This window comes from Oryzias melastigma, linkage group LG10, assembly GCF_002922805.2.
Source record: "Oryzias melastigma strain HK-1 linkage group LG10, ASM292280v2, whole genome shotgun sequence".
Classification (NCBI taxonomy): domain Eukaryota; kingdom Metazoa; phylum Chordata; class Actinopteri; order Beloniformes; family Adrianichthyidae; genus Oryzias; species Oryzias melastigma.
The window spans coordinates 2,818,433-2,837,183 of NC_050521.1; positions in this window are offsets into that span (position 1 = coordinate 2,818,433).

An 18,751-nucleotide genomic window follows, 5' to 3' on the forward strand; every position below is an offset into this window, starting at 1 on the left:
TGTAATAGAGACGGCATCGACCAATCCTGGCCATTTGTTTTTCTTTCTGTTTGAGCTTCTCTCCCCAACCATAGACTTTATAATCACAGCACGTCATGTTCCAAACAGGAAGTACCTGCTGGTTCCAAGAAGATAAAATTCCATAGACTTCCATTGAGAAATAGACAGTTATTACTCATTCATTTTATTTGTCAGAAATACAATTATTGCCCTAATGAAGTTTTCTTAACATCTTCTTGTAAATCCCAATTTTTTTTCATAATATTTTTCCATCATCGCAAGTTCAATTTCAAGCTATAAACCGGCAAAAAAAAGGCATTTTCTGAGCGTGACGTTGCAGCCACTTCTTCCAGTGATAATATATGTCAACCCAGTGCCTCAAGTGGGCTGATCAGGTACTCCTGGAAGTACCATGAACAAAGAGGAAGCTCAGAGGGTAACAAGCGGTTTCAATATGTGCATCAAAGCTGTGGAACGTGTTATTCAGCAGGAATCCTCACTGTCCACTTAAATAAAAACAAAACAAAAAAAGGTCTTAAACCCATTTCTATTGCTAGGCCTTTGACACAGCATGAGACTCTGCTCTGCTGGTGCTTTTTATTTTATTACTTGCTCTCATTTTTAGCAGTGTTCTTGCTTTACTATTATATTTTACTATCTTTAATTTTAAATTGTTTTAACTTTAATTGTTTGTAATGTTTGTAGATTTCCCCGTAGGCTACCTTGTTTGACATTGGTCATCTTAAGGCACCAAATAAATAAATAAATAAACTATTACTATAGTGAACTTTAACTATAAGTCTTTAGCTTCTGAAGTGTAAAAAAATATTAATTAATTAATTAAAAAAAACATTGAAAGTGTTAGGAGTCACTGGTCTGTCTCCCCCTCTGGTCACCGGTGGGTACTGACAGCACTTTATCTCCCAGCAGCCCCAGCGCACAGTTCCTGGATGCCGCTCAGCTGTCTCTCATTTGCCAATCACCCACAGGACACTTAAATACTGCACAGAGCTTCACTCAGTGGGAAGCATTGTTTTGTGCCACCCTGCCTGCAGTTTTGAGTGTTTCATTCTGGACCTGATCTTATGGTTCTGATCCTGCTTCATCTGTTTGTTTGCTTGCTGCCTGCCCTGACCCTCACCTTGACTCCGACATCTCTACTCTCCTCTTGGATGACCCCATGATCGTGATTGACCTCTGCCTGTCAGACCCTGATCTAGTTTTGTGGAGTTTTAGCTGTGCTTAGTTCCTGTCTGAACTAATAAACCCGCCTCATGTGGAACCAGCTGTCTGCCTGTTTGGGACAGGTTGGTTCATAAAGCACCACAAAAAACTGAACAAGCTGAACCCTTTTTCAGTATTTGAGTTTCACATTTTTACTGGAACATTTGATCAAAAAAATAATACATTCTCCGCTCATAATAGAAATCTGTGGTGTTCTCATTTTTCCCGTTCGCTTAGGCAGGCAGTGGTTTAAAAAGACATCCATGTGGCCAGTATTCCTCAGCTGTGAGGAGTCAGTTCAGAAACTACAAGTTCAGGCATGACTTTGGCTTCAATCTCTCATTTCTGACGATCTGTTCAGCACGCCTTCACTAAATGAAAAAGAAAACACTGAATGGGCTTAAATCCTTGTTTGCAGGAGACTCAGACATTCAGTAACATATAACACAGCAAAGTATAAGCTCCTGAAGCCCCTGTGGAAGTCTCACTGATGGCAGATTTGGCAACATGATCTCAGTGGCTGACAAGAGCAAAAGCAGAAAGAAGTATAAAGGGCTTATGCAACTAAAATGAGCTGTTGTTATTGGATGACATTGGCTCTTCTTAGCATATCAGCACAGAATGCAAATTCCTCTATAGAATAGTGTATCAACAAGAGGGATATAACATCCAGTAAAATGCATTGGATAAGTTTGTCTGGTTTATCCTAAAGAATCCTGGAAGTGTTTGAATTATAAAAAGCCCACCAGTGCTTCACTTTGGATGAATCATCTCTTTCCTGCTTATCAAGGTTTGAGAAAAAAAACTAATTAAATGCTGGATATACTAATTAATATAATTTACAAAAAAAATAAAGTAACATGGAAATTTCTGGTTCTTTGCTCCCATATGAATTCAAGTTTCTAATTCAAACCAGAAGCTGTTGGACATTAGTGTGACAAAAAGAAGGTTAAAGCTAAAAAATGATAATAACTGGTCACATTGATCCAAAATGGTCACCTAATACAGTTCCATGTTTGCTCTTACGGCAGAATGATATTTTTAAATCTGTTTTGGTTTTAGGGATTAAAATATGAAATATGAAGGAGGAAAAATAGAGTGACATGACAGTATTTATTCCAAGGATATGTCCTTCCTAATACCTCACCTTCCAACCATGAGTTCATAAAAACTGGGCAGAAGTTGTAGTTCTTTTAAAGACCTTTAGAGGCAAGTTTTAAAAGAGAGCACATTTTCATTGCCTCAAAATATTACATCACAAAAAGTACTTTTGTGCTGTCCACTTCATAAGAAGAAAAATAAGAACATTTTTATTGATTTTAAAATGTCCTTTACTGTACCATCAACATACTTTTAAATCACAATTAAATCACCTCAGGTACAAAAATACTAAAGTGGTGGAAAAAGGTCAAATAAATACGGTATGAGGACGTGAGAAAACGACCTCTCCAAAAGAGAAAATTACTTCTCCATCAGCATTGACAAGGCATAAAACTTTTTCTACAGCCCACTTTTGGGAGACCTCGCCTAGCCTGTCGGTCACTTTAAAATACGCAAACTCCACGCGTAATTCTGATCCTAAAAGTGCAAAAAAATAAAATAAAATAACATCTGTTGAATATAGGGTTGAGCACCGAAGTTCAGTTCCAAGTAGGAACCGTTATGATTTACGCGGTTCTACCGAAACCGAAAGAAAGGAAACAGTTCTGCTTTTCAGTGTTTAGTTTCATTGAAGGTTTATTTTTCTTTGGACATGTTAATCACTTCTGCTCTCTTCAGTACTTTGAAGTCTCCGTTGAGGATGAGCTCTAGTGTCGTGACAAACTTCAATTGATCTTGTTGTAATTTTAAATAGAAAAAAGGTCCAGCTGCTTACTTGTTAGAATGGTTATTTTTTTTACAATTCCACTGAGCAGGCTTTTTCACGTGCATTTGATGAGACTGTCAATGGACTAGCTGCACTGCACATGCACGGACACACGTGACACTGTAGTGATGTCACCCAAATGCTCACTTTCAGTTAATCAAATAAAAAAATACTCATCCATCGCCGTGTTTTTAATGACTAATTCATTGAGTTTTTTTTTGTGCTTTATTGCAAAATTATGATTTATTGGAAGTTTTGCCATTTCATTTTCATTTCTTCCAGTGTCCCTTTGGAGTAGTGCAGGAGCTCAACAACCCAGCCCACCTCAATGCTTCCAGGTCTGTCAAGGACTTGAAGTGTCTCATTTTGATACAGAACATATAAGCAACCTTCCTATGCAGGGTCTCAAAGCTAGCACCATCTGCCTGATTGAGGTCCTGCAGTTTGTTAGGACCCTCAATCCAGTCATCCAGGTTGGGAGATATGGTCACAGGCAGAGATCTGTAAAGTAAACCAGGGACCCAGGAGTCAGCATGCCCAGATATGAAAACTCTCCATTCAGTAGAATTCAACGAGATCACAACCTACACAACTCTGACAGCAGTCTGGGCTGGAACCACACTTTTCGCTCCATAGTCTCTAACAAGGCAGCCAAATGTCCTAATTTGACACAACCTGCTTCTTGCAATGCTGCTCTCACAGAGGTAGAGTCTAATGGATAATTGGAGATAGGATTGGTGTAAAACAGTGGTTCTTGAATTGTCCATAGACTCAGAGTCATTGTGGTTTCTCGTTTAATCCTTAAAACATTCTAAGTGTCCAAATCAGATCCTTAGTAAATGCAAAGCCCCATCAGGTCTGGGGTTCCTTTGTTCAGGAGAAAGAGTTGTTTGTCATACCCTAGCCCACTGTCTCTCTGTGGAAAAGTGTCGGCTTTGTCAAGCCACCTTGACTGCAGTGATAGAGGTGACATTGAGCAGTAAGTAGTCTGAAAGCCATCAATCTGGACAAGATGCTGATAAGTCCTTGGTCACCCTCATGGACAGAAAGGCACAAGGCAGCTGCACGGATCCAGTGCTTCCCGTTACAGAAAAGTCCAGGATGGAGCGTTGGACATCATTGGGCAAGTCGGGAGGAGGGCATAGAACCAGGAGCTTGTGCCAGAGCATCGAGGTGACCATATTTTAGGCAACCAGAACACGTCCTCTGTCAGACCGCTTGGGTAAACCATTTCCATGTAAACAACCTTCCATGGACTTTATCCAACAACCCAACCCAGTTTTGGGCATGAAACTCCGTAGAACCAAAATATAAGATCCAAATTTTTAGACCCCCAGTTCTCCAATGTTTACTCCCGGGTAAGGTAGGAGGGGTATTTCCTTCCCATTTTCCAACCAAACAAGCTTCACTTTTGTTCCAGCTGACTTTGGCTGCTGAGGGTTTAGCAAAACAGCTTAAGCTTTCCACTAGAATATTAATAAAATCTTAATGAGACAGGAAAGCAATTAGATCATCAACATATGCACTAACTACTAAAGTCTCAGAAAGGATCACTCCAGGCATAGGTGATCCTGTCATATAAGTTCACAATCTACACAACAAAGGCTCAAAGGCCATGCTATACAACAGTCCAGAAAGCGGACAGCCCTGTCTAATACCACGTGTCTTCAACACTAATCTGCATAGACCACCCTCCACCTTCAGCAAACACCATACAAGTCTGTACAATATTTTCACCCTTGAAATGAAGTTGTTCCTAAAGCCAAACACATCCAAAACCGAAACATGTAGTTGTGATTAACTCTATCAAAAGCCTTCTCCTGATTAAAGGAGACCACATCAAAGTGCACATCACCACCAAAACCCAAATCAAACAAATCTCGAAGAAGAAAAAGGTTCTCCATAGAAAACCGGTCAGGAACACAGTGGTACTGGTCCTTATTGATAATCAAGTACAAACAACCCTTCAGTGTGTTTGCAAAGACTTTGGAAATGAGTTTTTAGTCAGTGCAGAGTAAAGCCAAAGATGTCCAGTTCTTTCATAAAGACAGGTCCCCCTTCTTTAGAGGAAGAGAAAGGTCTGACTGCCAACATGATGTTGGTAATTATCCACATGAGAAGCAGGCCAAGGACATATGATGTAGGTCTGCTCCAAGTACAACCCAGAAATGTTTGTAGAACTCAACAGTAAGCTCATCCAAACCAGGGGCACGTCCAGAAGCCATTCCCTGTAGAGCTTAATGATGTCCGCTAGGGAATGGCTTCGCTGCAAATGGTCGCCCTCTCAGCAGCAGTTAGCTGATGAAGGTCCCTTAGGAGTTCAGCAGTGTCCGGACAACAGTTATCCGGAGTGAACAATTTTTTGCATCTCTTTTGGATGTATAGTTAGTTAGGCAGAGTCAGGCAAGACATTTTCCCACTCTTTTCCTTTGTTTTCTCCAAGATGAAGAAAAAAGCAGTGGGAGCAGCCATGTCTTTGATGTTTTGGTACCCGGACCTGACAAAAGCCCCTTCAACACTCTGTTTTCACACCTGCGACAGTTTGCATCCTTTCTCTCCGTGTGGTGTATAAAAATGTTACCGCTGCTTTTGATTACAAATGCTGCAGCGTGGCAATTTGTTGATTTGTTGGTTTGGGATATGTGACCATAGTCTAAGGGGTTTGTTAAAGTATTCTATGGGAACTTTTAGTTTCTTTGCCAAATCCCTATAGATAAAGTGTTCATCCGCTTCAGAGTCTATATACACAGGTAAAGCCAAAAGAGATGATGGAGTGTGAAAAATGGCCGAAACTAAGGGAGGGGAGACAGAGTTAGTGATGAAAGAGCAGTGGTCTCCCCTTGCGTGCTGAGCTTGCTTTTTTAATGGACAGTTCGATATACAGTTTCCCGGTTTAGAGCAGTAGAAGCATTCTCTCGTCTTCAGAATTTCTCTTTCTATTTAACTGAGCTCTTACTAACTGCATGGGTTCTTCCTGGTCCTCCCTTTCATCCTTGGCTCTGGAGACTGAAGCAGAAAAGTGAGCACGTATAAAGATAGTGCAAGTCTTATTGCCCACAATTGGGCCTGTCTTGAGAGCAACCAACATAGGCCACCTTGGACACCACAGTGGGAAACATAGATGGTTATAATGGAAATCCAAAGAGGCACTGAATCAAAAAGGCTCTGCAGTCTGTTGGATTTCCAGAGAATCATTCTGGAGGGTTATTCCTAGACTCTTTAGATAGTTAGTACAAGATGTGGTTTCAGCTGCAGGGAGAGGATGAGCAGTGAGTGCATTAAATCTCTGGGTGAGTTGATCTAGATCAGAGGTGTCCAAATTCAGTCCTTGAGGGCCGGTGTCCAACATGCTTTACAACCAACCTGCAATTGAAGCTCCTTATTGATCAAGGTAATCAGCAGTTAATAAGGTAGGATTTCTGGAAAACCAACAGGAAGACAGCCCTCTAGGACTGACTTTGGACACCCCTGTTCTAAACTGAGTGCCAATTAAATTCAATTGGAGTTAGTTATTTCATCTTTTGTTCTGACTACAAAATGGTTGATGCAAGAACTCAGCTCTAAGAATGTCCTGAATTTGGACTTTCAATCAAAACATAGGGTAGTAAAAAGTGGGCAACCAATGTCAAACCAACATGTATCTTGTTGTGTCTGGTTGTCAGGTTATTTGCTCCGTCCCCCTTTAGATTTTTCTCTAGAGTTCATGATTTTGGCACATTTTAGATTGATTATTTTTCACAATCTATGGTTGAAATAAACCAATTAATCGGTCAATCCATCAATCAATTATGAAATGCTTAATTTTCCACCACCAAGCTTGGTTTTCTGCATTCTGGGTCCTCACCAGTTTCTGACAACTGTGTGCTGGACTCGAAAGAATGTAAAAGAAATGCAGTGCGCTTTAGTCAGGTACTCCTGTGAAGCAGGGTATTCAAATTTGTGCAAACTCACCCAAAGTACAGTGCATGCAACACTATCTTGCTCTCTGGTCTTTAACAGGCTATGAAATATGTTATGAAAAATCAGTGGGCTTGGGTGTTTCTATGAGACCCTAAAGTATATGTTGACAGCAATGAAAATAAGTCAGTTTGTAATTGTGAAAACAATTTGGAAAGAACAAACACCTTCCAAATGAAGAGCTTGTTTATTATTTTGAATTCTCAAAACAATATGTCAGTGATAGTTCTCATTTATCCATGATACATCACCTTGTAGTTGAGTGATGGTATCTGGAAGTCTTCTTTCTTGAAATGGTTTACCACTCACCCGTGGGTTCATCACTCTGATTCATAAAGGCACTTTTAAAAAAAAAGAAGTCAATCAACAGCATTTTGGTGCAGAATGAGATCCATCAAGAAAGTTTTAATGATTATTTCAGGGACATGTTCTCAAACCAGAACATTCAACACACTAGACTGGTTTTTCCTCTGCATGTGTTTGAAATGTTAAAACATGTTGAAAGTTGTAGTGAGGTTGAATTCAGTTAATCAATGCAAGAGTTTTCATGTACTCAGCTGTATCAGGTAATGCTGCTTTTTGTCTCTGGCTGGACGTTTGGACATCAGAGGGACAAAAACAGGGCCAGCAGATTTGAGTTTGAAGAGATTCATGTACATCCTGATTGAGCTCCATCCAAAGTGAATGATTTGAACTGTTTTAAGAACAGCTGTCTAAATAACTATGAGGTCAGGATATTTGAAATAACTAAAATAGTGTACACGTATTACAATTTTCAACATACCCAAACTCTCTAACACACATATATGATCAGTTACATAGTGAGAGGGAGGTCATTTCCCTTGCCCAAGGACATTTGGACATGTGGAGGTCTACAGAAGGTCCACAAATCTACTGATTTTCAAATACTTGATCTTTGTGGCTTTCCCTTAATAAAGATGCAGAGTTTCCATAGTAAGTAATAGAAGAAGAAGCAGTAAACTAGGTAATTGGGGTCTGTTGGCTTTGATATGAAAGAGAAATATTGGACAAATCATTTGGAACTCAATGAGAGTGGAAAAATACTTTCCTGTGTGAAAACTTTATCAACTGATTTGGTTGTTATGTCTCTGAGGACAGATCTATTCCAATCAGTTCTGTGCCAAAAGTGACATTTGTTCTTGTTCTGGAGCCTGGCAGCTGGTGTCTCAGCTTACCTCACTGGCATTCTCCACCATTTGCTGCCTTTGAAAGTCCACCTCTCTTTAAATGGACCTGTCTGTACCATTAGAACCTCTCCATTGGTATTTGCGTTACAAAGGCAGGTCTCTGGGCAAACCATCTGCTTTGGATAGCACAATAAAGACGTAACAAAGAGCTTGTGAGATAGGTTGGCACTTGGGGTGATATTTTTATAAAGTAAGAAAATATCATTGATGTCAGCAGAATAGCTTATCCAATAATAAGCTTCGATAGTCCAAAAATAAGCAGATTCACAGTTCTTCGCAGGAGTGTTTAACATGAACCCTTTAAATTAGCAAAACAGTAAAGGAAGTACAGTAACATGGTTTTGTGAAAAGAACACACACTTCTAATTGGATATTTACCAGAGCTATTTGGCTTCTTGAGAAGAATCATCTGATTTTGTTAGTGTGAGAAAACCACCCATCCATTCTTAATCACCATCACATCTGACAAATGCAGTAAAAACACTGGAGGAGGCATTTTCTCAAAACAGAACAATGCATTCCAAGTTGTGTGGAAGTTTCATTTTCATGCTTTCTAAAGCGATGGGCCACAAATTAAAAAGGTTATGAAATCAAAAAGTCCCAGATGAAAGGTCTGCTTTGATAAAAAGATGACACAAGGCAAGTTTGTTTGTATAGCACATTTCAAGTAAAAAGACAATTCAAAGTATAAAATATTAAAAGAATCAGTCAAGATGAATAGTAAACGTGTCATCATTTAAATACAATTAAAAGAAAGCAAAAAGATTTTATGATTGTTTTTAATTTAAGACAATCATGGATGAACAGTGTAAGCGGCTGGGTGGCTCAGTGGGCTAGGTGAAGGGCTGGCACTCAGGAGCCCTGGGTTCGATTCCAGGGTTGTCCACTGATTCCCACCCAGATTGGGTCCTTAGGGAAGACCCTTGACGCTGCTGCCTAACTGGGTCCCTGTGCCCCTCAAGTACAGGGTTGTGTCAGGAAGGGCATCCGGCGTAAAAACTCTGACAAATCACTGATGCGAAACAGTGGGTGCTGTTACGCTGTGGTGACCCCGAAAGGGATAAGCTGAAAGTGAACTACATGGATGAACAGTGTAAATGTAAACTTTTGAATACTTATTAATCAAATGCAGCTGAGAACAGGTGAGTCTTTAACCTGAATGTAAATGTATTTTGGTGCTAAACCATTCAAAGCTTTATAAATCAGTAACAGAACTTTAAAGTCTATCCTCTGACAGACAGGTAACCAGTGTAAAGACCTCAGAACTGGACTGATGTGGTCTACTTTCTTGGTCCTTGTGAGAACCCGAGCAGCAGAGTTCTGAATAAGCTGCAGTTTCCTGATGGATTTTTTTGGTAGTCCTGTAAAAACACTGTTACAGTAATCAAGTCGACTAAAGATGAAAGCATGCACTAGTTTCTCCAGGTCCTGCTTAGACATCAGATCTTTAATCCTTGAGATATTTTTGAGATGATAATAGGCTGATTTAGTGACTGCCTTAATGTGTTTATCAAAATTTAAGTCTGTGTCTATCACTACACCCAAGTTTCTGGCCTGGTTGGTAGTTTTTAGTTGAATAGATTGAAGCTCTGTAGTGACGTCTAACCTTTTTTCTTTAGCCCCAAAGACAATAACCTCAGTTTTGTTTTTGTTTAATTGAAGTAAGTTGTGACACATCCAGTCATTAATGTCCTCAATGCATTTACCAAGAGCCTGTACAGGGCCTCGGTCTCCTGGTGTCAGTCTAATATATATCTGTGTGTCATCTGCATAGCTATGCTAACTAATATATTACCTCTCAGGGATAAATACAGTTTTTTTTAAGTGAATTGAAGTTAATGTTGTTGTTCTTTATAACCTGAGCCAGTGAGAGCATGTAGCTGTTAAAGAGAAGTGGCCCCTGGAATAATCAGCTTATTGAGAACCTTTATTACTTTCATCATAATGTTGTCATAAACCCTATACTTCCCAGTGAAAGGAGGGAAAATTAGATCCTTACTTCTATTACAAAATCAATTTTAATTTTTGTCATGTGTTAATGAAAAGAAATGGTTAAAGATGTTTTTGAAATATATTTGTTTGAATACTAATTTAAAACCCTCAGAGAGGCCTTTACATTTTTTTTCACTAAACCTTTCAAATGCCATTGAACTGTCATTATTTCTATGCCATGTAAGAAATATACAAGGAGAAAAAAACAGGAGAGGTCATCTGTAATTGTTGAGGCTTTTATTAACTGAAGGTTTTTCTAGGTGCTCTACTTTAATCTGAATCAATACCCCAGGTGAAAGTCATTACACTGTCTTTTCCTCACATCCATACCTTCATCAGGTAAGTGTCAAAACATTTTACATTCCCATTGTTAAAAAAAAAAGAATAAAATATTGGAGAAACTATTTTTCTTTTTTGTGTAAAACTAATGTAATGAAAGGCACAGCATTGTCAACCTGGGCTCAAGGTCAGACCATATTGCTAGTTTCCCTGCCATGGTCCATTCTTTGTCCACTTGCATGATGAGGTGTTTACATATACACAAAAAACAGTTAACTGGAAAAGACCACACATTTACAATCGGCAGGAAACCTGCAGGTACACAGACTTCTGAAATGTAATCATCAGAAAATCTTGGTCTACATGTTGCAGTGCATTGCCAGATTTATTAAAGAAAAACTTCCCTTATTTGAACTTTCAAATTTGATGAAATATTTTCCTATTCAGAAGTGAACCGATTTGATACCTTGGGCTCCGCGTGTGGATGCCACCCATTTCATGATATCATCCTAAAGCCGGCTTTTCATTTCTCCAACAAAAATAAACATCCAAGCTTTTTCAAAGATGGATGCATATAACATATACTTCTAGTGGAGTATTTATCCGAAATGATAAGATTAAATATAAAGCTCTGATCATAATGAGAATAAATGAAGTATCCGATCCATGATTCCAGTAGACTGACCACCTGACACAATACCATCTCAGGACCTGTTGCCTCCACTGGATGAGGTCCCCCTTCTGCCTGATTCCCTGCTACGTCCGATGCTTTCCCAGCTACACTTGATGCTGGTCACAGGAAGAGAGGACATTGCTATGAAGGGGATGGAGTATCCCATATCGTGAGATATGAACACATCTCTTACAAGAGTCTATCGTCGACAGACGCCAGTACTACCCACCATGTACTGACTGTAAGGAATTAGTAAGCAAGGGTGTTCCTGGAATGTGTGCTAGCCTTATTTTGTGCAGTGGTTATGAATATATATCACAAAGTGGTGATTTCAAAGTTCATTTTTATGATGAAAACAATATTTTAATCAACTGGTCATTTTTATCCACTGAAAAAAATACTATTTCTTCTTCCTCTCCTGTAGCTGTTCATGTGTCAGAGTCTGTGCTTTCACCAGGGAAGTCTCACATGTCCCAGGAATGGGTGGACAAATGGCCAAGTTTGCAGCATCATTATTTTTCTTAGGATTTTTTTGAGTTAAGGAGTTTATAGGATCTTCCTGTTATTATTTTTTTTTATTTTGTTACATATACCACAGTTGAAAATAAATTATCTTATTCTAATCTATCATGTGGCGTCATATTTTGATCTATTTTTTATGACTTCTTTTTGTTTGATAAATTATATCAGGTAAAAACTGATGGTGTAACTTTTTATAGCAAAAGTGTTCTTGGGTTAATTGTTCAAGATTGAAAAGAATCCCCTTTGTGGTTGGAAAAGTGCAGGTGGGAACTCTGTTATAATAATAAAAAAAATCCTAAAGCCATTTTTTTATTGTATTCTGATCTGTTACTGTGCCACAATGTCATGGATTTAAATAAAAATAAATCCAAATTAGACTTTTAACAGCAATTACTAGGTTGAATAAAAAATAGATTACTTAAATTACTAAATCACTGGTCATATTTAATGAATCACTCAAAAAATATATTGCGTGACAGCACTAATTCATACATCTGCAGATGCAAAACTATAAAAAAAATCACAAGCACTGAAGATAATTGATGAGAAATATCAGCTTGTTTAGACATCTTTTTAATCAATTAATTGACATCAGTATTGGATTATCTTGTTTGCATGGTGACTCAAAAGTTTTGATAATTCTTGAAACTATGTAATGATCAAAGTGTCACACTGGGTTACGGCTATCCACAAACAAATGGATTCCTTAGCACAGTGGTCTCCAAATGTTTTTTATGCCATGAACCAGAGATGCTAAAGTTAGTGTTCATTTTTGCTTTTTAGCATCCAGCTTTATATATATATATATATATATATATATATACATATATATTCACATTAAAATAGTCAACAATATAAATCTATATTAAAAAGTCTATTTTAAAATGTCCATACATATTTTACAGAGGATCAAGATTCAACAAAACAAAGTTATTGACTTGTAAACGTTGTTGCTGATTTGTGAAAATTCATTAACCTTTTAAGACCCGAGCTAATATTTAAGTTAACCATCTAAACACATAGTCACACGGCTTCAGTTAAGCAGATATGACCACTGTAGTAATGGTAAATGGTGTGCACCTTCCTTGAAGGCCCAAAGCCCTTTACAGTTACAGTCCCATTCACACACACATTCACATTGATGCTGCTCCACTATTAAAGACTGCTGCCAACCTAGAACCACCAGGAGCTAATGTGGAGTTCAGTGTCTTGCTCAAGGACACTTGGAATCAAAGGCAGTTAAGGCAGAAAATGCACCTGCAATTTTTTGTATCACAGCCACCCAAATATAACCCAAAATGAAGGTCTTAAGTGGTTAAGGACAACATTCCCTTTTTTTTAAAGAATGCCATTGTAGCACTGAGACAACTCAATTTAGGCTCAGATCAACTTTCATGGCAGAAAGATTAATCATTTCATTTTTTCTATTAAATCTTTCTCCATGGAGTATTTTTCTTGAACACAGATTTTTTTTCTGTACTATCCAAGTTTTTTAACAAGGGCCTACCTAATTCAGCTTCACTGTAGGAAACTTGGTAAATGTCTCTTTCACAAGTTTTGACAAATCAAAGACTCCTTACACAAATCACTTACTTTATTTTATTGACTCTTCACCTTCTGTAAAATGTCTGCTGTTACGCCCCAATTTGTCTAGGGGATCTGGGGCCTAACATAAAGGTAAATTAAATAAGTGTTTAACAAAACACAACAAAGGGTCTCCATAAAAGTATAACAAATTTATTTACAAGACAAAATACCTAAAAGTGAAGCAAAAGGCTTCAGGGTGAACCAAGGCCCAAATAACAAACAAAACCCCAACTAACTCAACCCAGGGAGCTTACCTGCAAAAGAAACAGTAAAATAATGACAAACACTAACCTCCCTGGACTAACAGAAACAGGAGAAAACATTTACTAAAGAAAATGGCAGTTCACCCCTACAGCTTCACTTAAACTAAACCAACACTAAACACAGAACACAGAGTGGGACCTAACACAAAACACCAAAGAAACTACAAAGTGTGCACAAATCAAAACAGGTGGAGAAGTTCACTGAGCTGCAATGGAGACATGTTGCAGCCCAGCTCCCTTCTCCCGGTCTGGAGGTCCACATGGTGGTTTTAAAGGCTCCCCTCCTTCAGGTTTGACCAATGGGGAGCCACACCTCCAGCACCACACCTGAAACAAATAAAAAGACAGAAAGACACAAAGATCCACAAAACACAAAGATGTCCCACTCTGACAAAAAACCACTAAACCAAGAGAAACAAAACCAAATACGGCCACAGCCGTAACACCCCCCAACTTAAAATAAAACCCCTTTCCCTAAAAGAGGTTTTCTCCAAGAGGGTGCTTACATAAAGACACACAAAACAAATGGAGTGCTAGCCACAAAAAATACAAAACGATAGCCACTCCAACCCAAATGCTGGCACAACACAAAACAAACTGTGTGCCAAAACAAAACTAAACAAGTTTGGTTAACACATTTCCACAGTGCAAAAAACCCTGGGCAATGTGCCTCAGGTAACAGCCACACAAATGAACTGAAAATGTTACCATCCTAGTAACATTTTTCGTGGTTTGAGTGAAAGGATGAGAGCAGGTAGCTGAAATTTGGAGCCTCAACTCCACACATGCAATTTGATTTGGCAAAGAGGCCACACTACACCAAATATGAATCCTCCAGATTCTCGAAAACTGAAAAACTAAATGAATACTTGAAAATGAGTAATGAGCAAGGAAGCAGCATCATGACCTCCATGGTAGCCCTGGTCTGAAAAAAGAAATGCAGTTGGGTCTGCCCCTTTATCGGCTACGGCTGCAGGAGCCTCCACCCCTGCCTCCGCCCAATTGGGGTTAGTGGCGTCGGCAACACTGCAGCAGCCTCCACTCCCACACCGTCGCCTACACCACCTCCAACGGATTCCAACCAGTTGAGGTCAACCTGAAGGTACTCACTTCCAGCCGTAACACTGCAACTGGTTTGAATTTTCTTTGTACTCTCCATTTTTGGTACGATTCATTAAAGTGATCTATATGATCTGAAAAATGATAGAGATTTTCCCTCAACTTTAGCGTTAACCATTGAAGCGGAGGCTGAAAAGCAGACCTCCAGTTCAGTCACATCAGTCTTTTATGGTCTGGCAGATAAATGCAACAAAATAAAATAGTACACACACACACAAAGAAACATCTAGAAATAATATAAATCAGAAAACTATATTTTTTGTAAGTTTATTACCAGTGTTCATGCAACATTAAAAAGTAGGTTGAAGCAAAATGCCAAAACGGTTTTATTTTATATGCACATCCATATTTGCAATAGATCAGAATTTGTTTTCTTTTGTGGGAGAAACACAGACACGCTGCAGAGGCCGGGTCTAGATTGATGTCATGAAATGGACGGCACCTACAAAGAGCAAAAGGCGGAGCCTCAGATATCGAGTCGTCATCTTTCTGGGTAGGACAATCTGCTCACGAAAATAAATTATATTTCATAAAAAAATTCTGTTTATTTTGGCTAGCGTAATATATTATTACATATTATAATGAATATTGGTTAATATGAAATGCTTAAGAACAGCATGATGTAGAGCCTTTAGCTTCTTAGATATGTAGGAACTCATCAACTCTGATGTTTGGATTTTTTTATTTATTTATTTTTTTTAGTGAATGTTTGTCAGTGAATTCTGACCAGCTAGAGTCTGTCTTCAATTCCAGAACAAATGTGAGCTGCTGCAGTCACCATAACGGAGGAACCCTGAAAAGCAGCAGAGTGGATTTTTCAGCTTTTGATCTGCTTCAAATGAATAACACATGTGGTATAATTAAATTAATTGATGCTTCTGTGTAACTGTCACACTTTATAGTTTCAGCTGGAATTACTAATTACAGATGAAACACCAAGTTCCTTCTTCCTGGTATCCATGATCACTTTAGCTGTAGTTCTGAAGTCGTCTCCTGATCTTCCAAAATCTGTTTGAACTCTTTGCTAAAAGACACACAGCACTCTTCCACCACTTGGTCCTCTGCTCTGCTCTTGTTCTCCTCATCTTCCTCACTACTCTCGATGTCTTTCAGAATACAACGTCACACCAAGATGTAATAAACTAGTTTGCTCATTGTTTCTGCTCTGTGTTTCCGTCTGTTGCTGCCTGTATAAGAAAAATATTTTCACCTCTGCCATTTCCTTCCTTTTCCATCCGTCTGCAGTCCTGTCATGGACACCAAACTTCTCCATCACGTCGTTATCACTTCTGTTTTCTTCACCCACATGTCTGTTATAGTCTGTCCCAAAGCACACTCTCTACTGTTTAGGGATAATCTGGATCTCCTCCAATAGAGACAGTCTGTCTGAGTGTAAAAGATAGAAACAAACAATCAAGTCTAATTATCTGAATTACCAATTTGGTGACACTTTTTAATAAGATTCCTTAACAAGCTTCATCAACAAATTAACAAACATTAACGTGTTTATATGGTGTTAGTAAGACATTTATCAGCACAATAAGCCAAATAAGGTTTATTACCATTCTTACTTAGATTCATTAACATCTAAAGTGAGACCACTGTCTACAAAGGCCATATTAATAAACTGCTTACAAGGTTAACACATGTACTAACTATCTTTGTCAACATTATACTGCGTGTTTTGCAGTACCTCATCCAGTATGTTACCAAATCTGTTTCTGTCAATGTTAGAGTAATGCACCCAAAGTAGCCAAAGCTCTAGATTTGTGACATTAGTAAAATCATTATATTATTTACTATTTCTGTATTTCTGTGGATCATGATGTTTGCAGATGACATTGTGATCTGTACTGAGAGCAGGGAGCAGGTGGAGGAACGTCTAGAGAGGTGGAGGTTTGTTCTGGAAAGGCGAGGATTGAAGACAGTGTCTGTGTAAATGAGATAAACTGAAGTAGAACGAACGGTGAGGTTACAGGGAGCAGAGGGGAAGAACATGGAGGACTTTAAGTTCTTAGGGTCAAGAGTCCAGAACAACAGTGTTGGAAAGAGGTGGAGAGGTTTCTGCATGCAGGTTGGAACGGGTTGAGGAAGGCTTCAGGTGATGTGTGACTAAAGAGTGTCGTCAAGAGTGAAAAGAAAAGAGTAGAAGACTGTGGTGAGAGTTGTTGTTAGTTTGGAGACGGTGGCTCTGAAAAAAAGACCCGAGGCAGATATTGGGAGATATTAAAATAAACTTGGATTTGTAAATGCCATCTAAAAATACATAAAAACAATACTCTGTCTCAATATTAATTCAGTGTTGTTGACTGAAGCCATATTTTTAGGTCCATCATCATCATCTGGCATTTCTCTGACTTGATCACAAAAAGGTCGCAGATCCATTCTTTGAAAGTTTTGACATGTCTTATGTGTTTGGACAGAATTGCTTGAATTCTTTAAAAAACTGAGACAAGTGATTGTGCAGAAGCTGTGAGAATGTTGACAGCTGTTATTTTCTCTGAATTGACAGATTGAGTTCACTGAACAAATTGACCATGTCACACAGATAAAGTGAGTTTTGTGACACATTTAGTTTCGCTGAAATGAGCTGCCCTTTGTGACTATTTTTCAGAAGTACATTTCTGTAGCTGCTCCCTTAACTCAAATACACAAACAATCTGCTTTTAGCAGGAATTGTGCTTCTGTGTTCAGAATGCTTCAATCTTCTCTTCATGAAACTACCCGGACAGACAGGAATTCATAGCATTTGATTTCATGTGGTTAATTACTTTCATAGCATTATTCTATATTTTGTAAAGTCCAGGTAATGTGTTTTTTTGGCTAACCAGCATTTCCTCGTTAATGTAAAGAGTGTATAAACACGTCATAAAGGTGTATGAGGATGGCAGACTTACGAGACCCACCAGGAGATGAGCGGATACAGTATGTCAAGAAATTTAAAACCCAGTTCATTAAAACAATAAAACATTCATAGAAAAAAGGAGTAAAAAGATAAAAAAGGATCTAAAAGCATTTTTAAAACAGACTCAAAATCCATCCGCTAGGAACCCTCCACCAGCATCCTCTGACCAAACTGGAAGTATTCTAGTCCCTAGAATCCCTCCCAGTACCGCCGAGGTCTTTTCTGTTTTCCCTCTGAGAGTGTCTGGGCTCAAACGACAGGATCCCCTGGTCCCCCTCATTTATGAGAACAACAAAGCCCCATGATGCTGGGGCACTTGCAGGGGTGCTGGTTCTGGCTGGGCATGAGGTGTGCCTTGAGGAGGCAGTTTTCAGCTGTGTCGGTGCAGGACACATTGCCTTCAGGTTGATTTTACGGACTGGGCGGCCTAGACACAGCTGATCGACTACACTTTGGGGTTGCAAATTTTGGTGAGTTTTTAGGTATGTGGTGAGGGTGAAATTTTCACTCAAATGCACAGAAAAACAGAAAAATTACAAAAACAACCTGAATAGGATTCTGCAATATTTTGATAGATTATGGCTTTTTTCCCATTCATGTTGAATGTTTGTTTAAGAGACTTAATATAATCAGAATAATTGTAAAAAAGGGAACAGTATTTTTGCATGTATCAGTGGAGTATTTGCACAAACACAATGATTATATGAATCCCATATTTATTAGATGTTAGACTCCAAAGTGTTCATATAGTCAGTATTATTAATGAGAGTAAAAGTTTAAACAGTACAAACTCTGAGCTACATCCACCAATGAAAAACATACCAAAAAATGTTAAAGCTGCACGCCGATCATCTTTGATCTATTGTAACATTTTTCCTAGTGGTCTTTTCTTATTATAATTATGCCGTTTTAGACTTTCATTTTCTAGGACATAGTTTCTGCAGAGCAGCAGGAGTTTGTGTCTGAGTTGTGAGCCACCCCCATGTCCAATCATCCGTCTGTTTACATCAGAGGTCTGCAAGAGAATTGTAAAATCCCTTTTGGAAAACAAGTTTTGCTCAGTCTGTCCTCTCAGCTAAAGGTACAAGACTTTGAAACTCACTCCCCACTGATTTGGAATATGTGTCCTGTTTTAGCCTTTTTAAAAAACAAAGT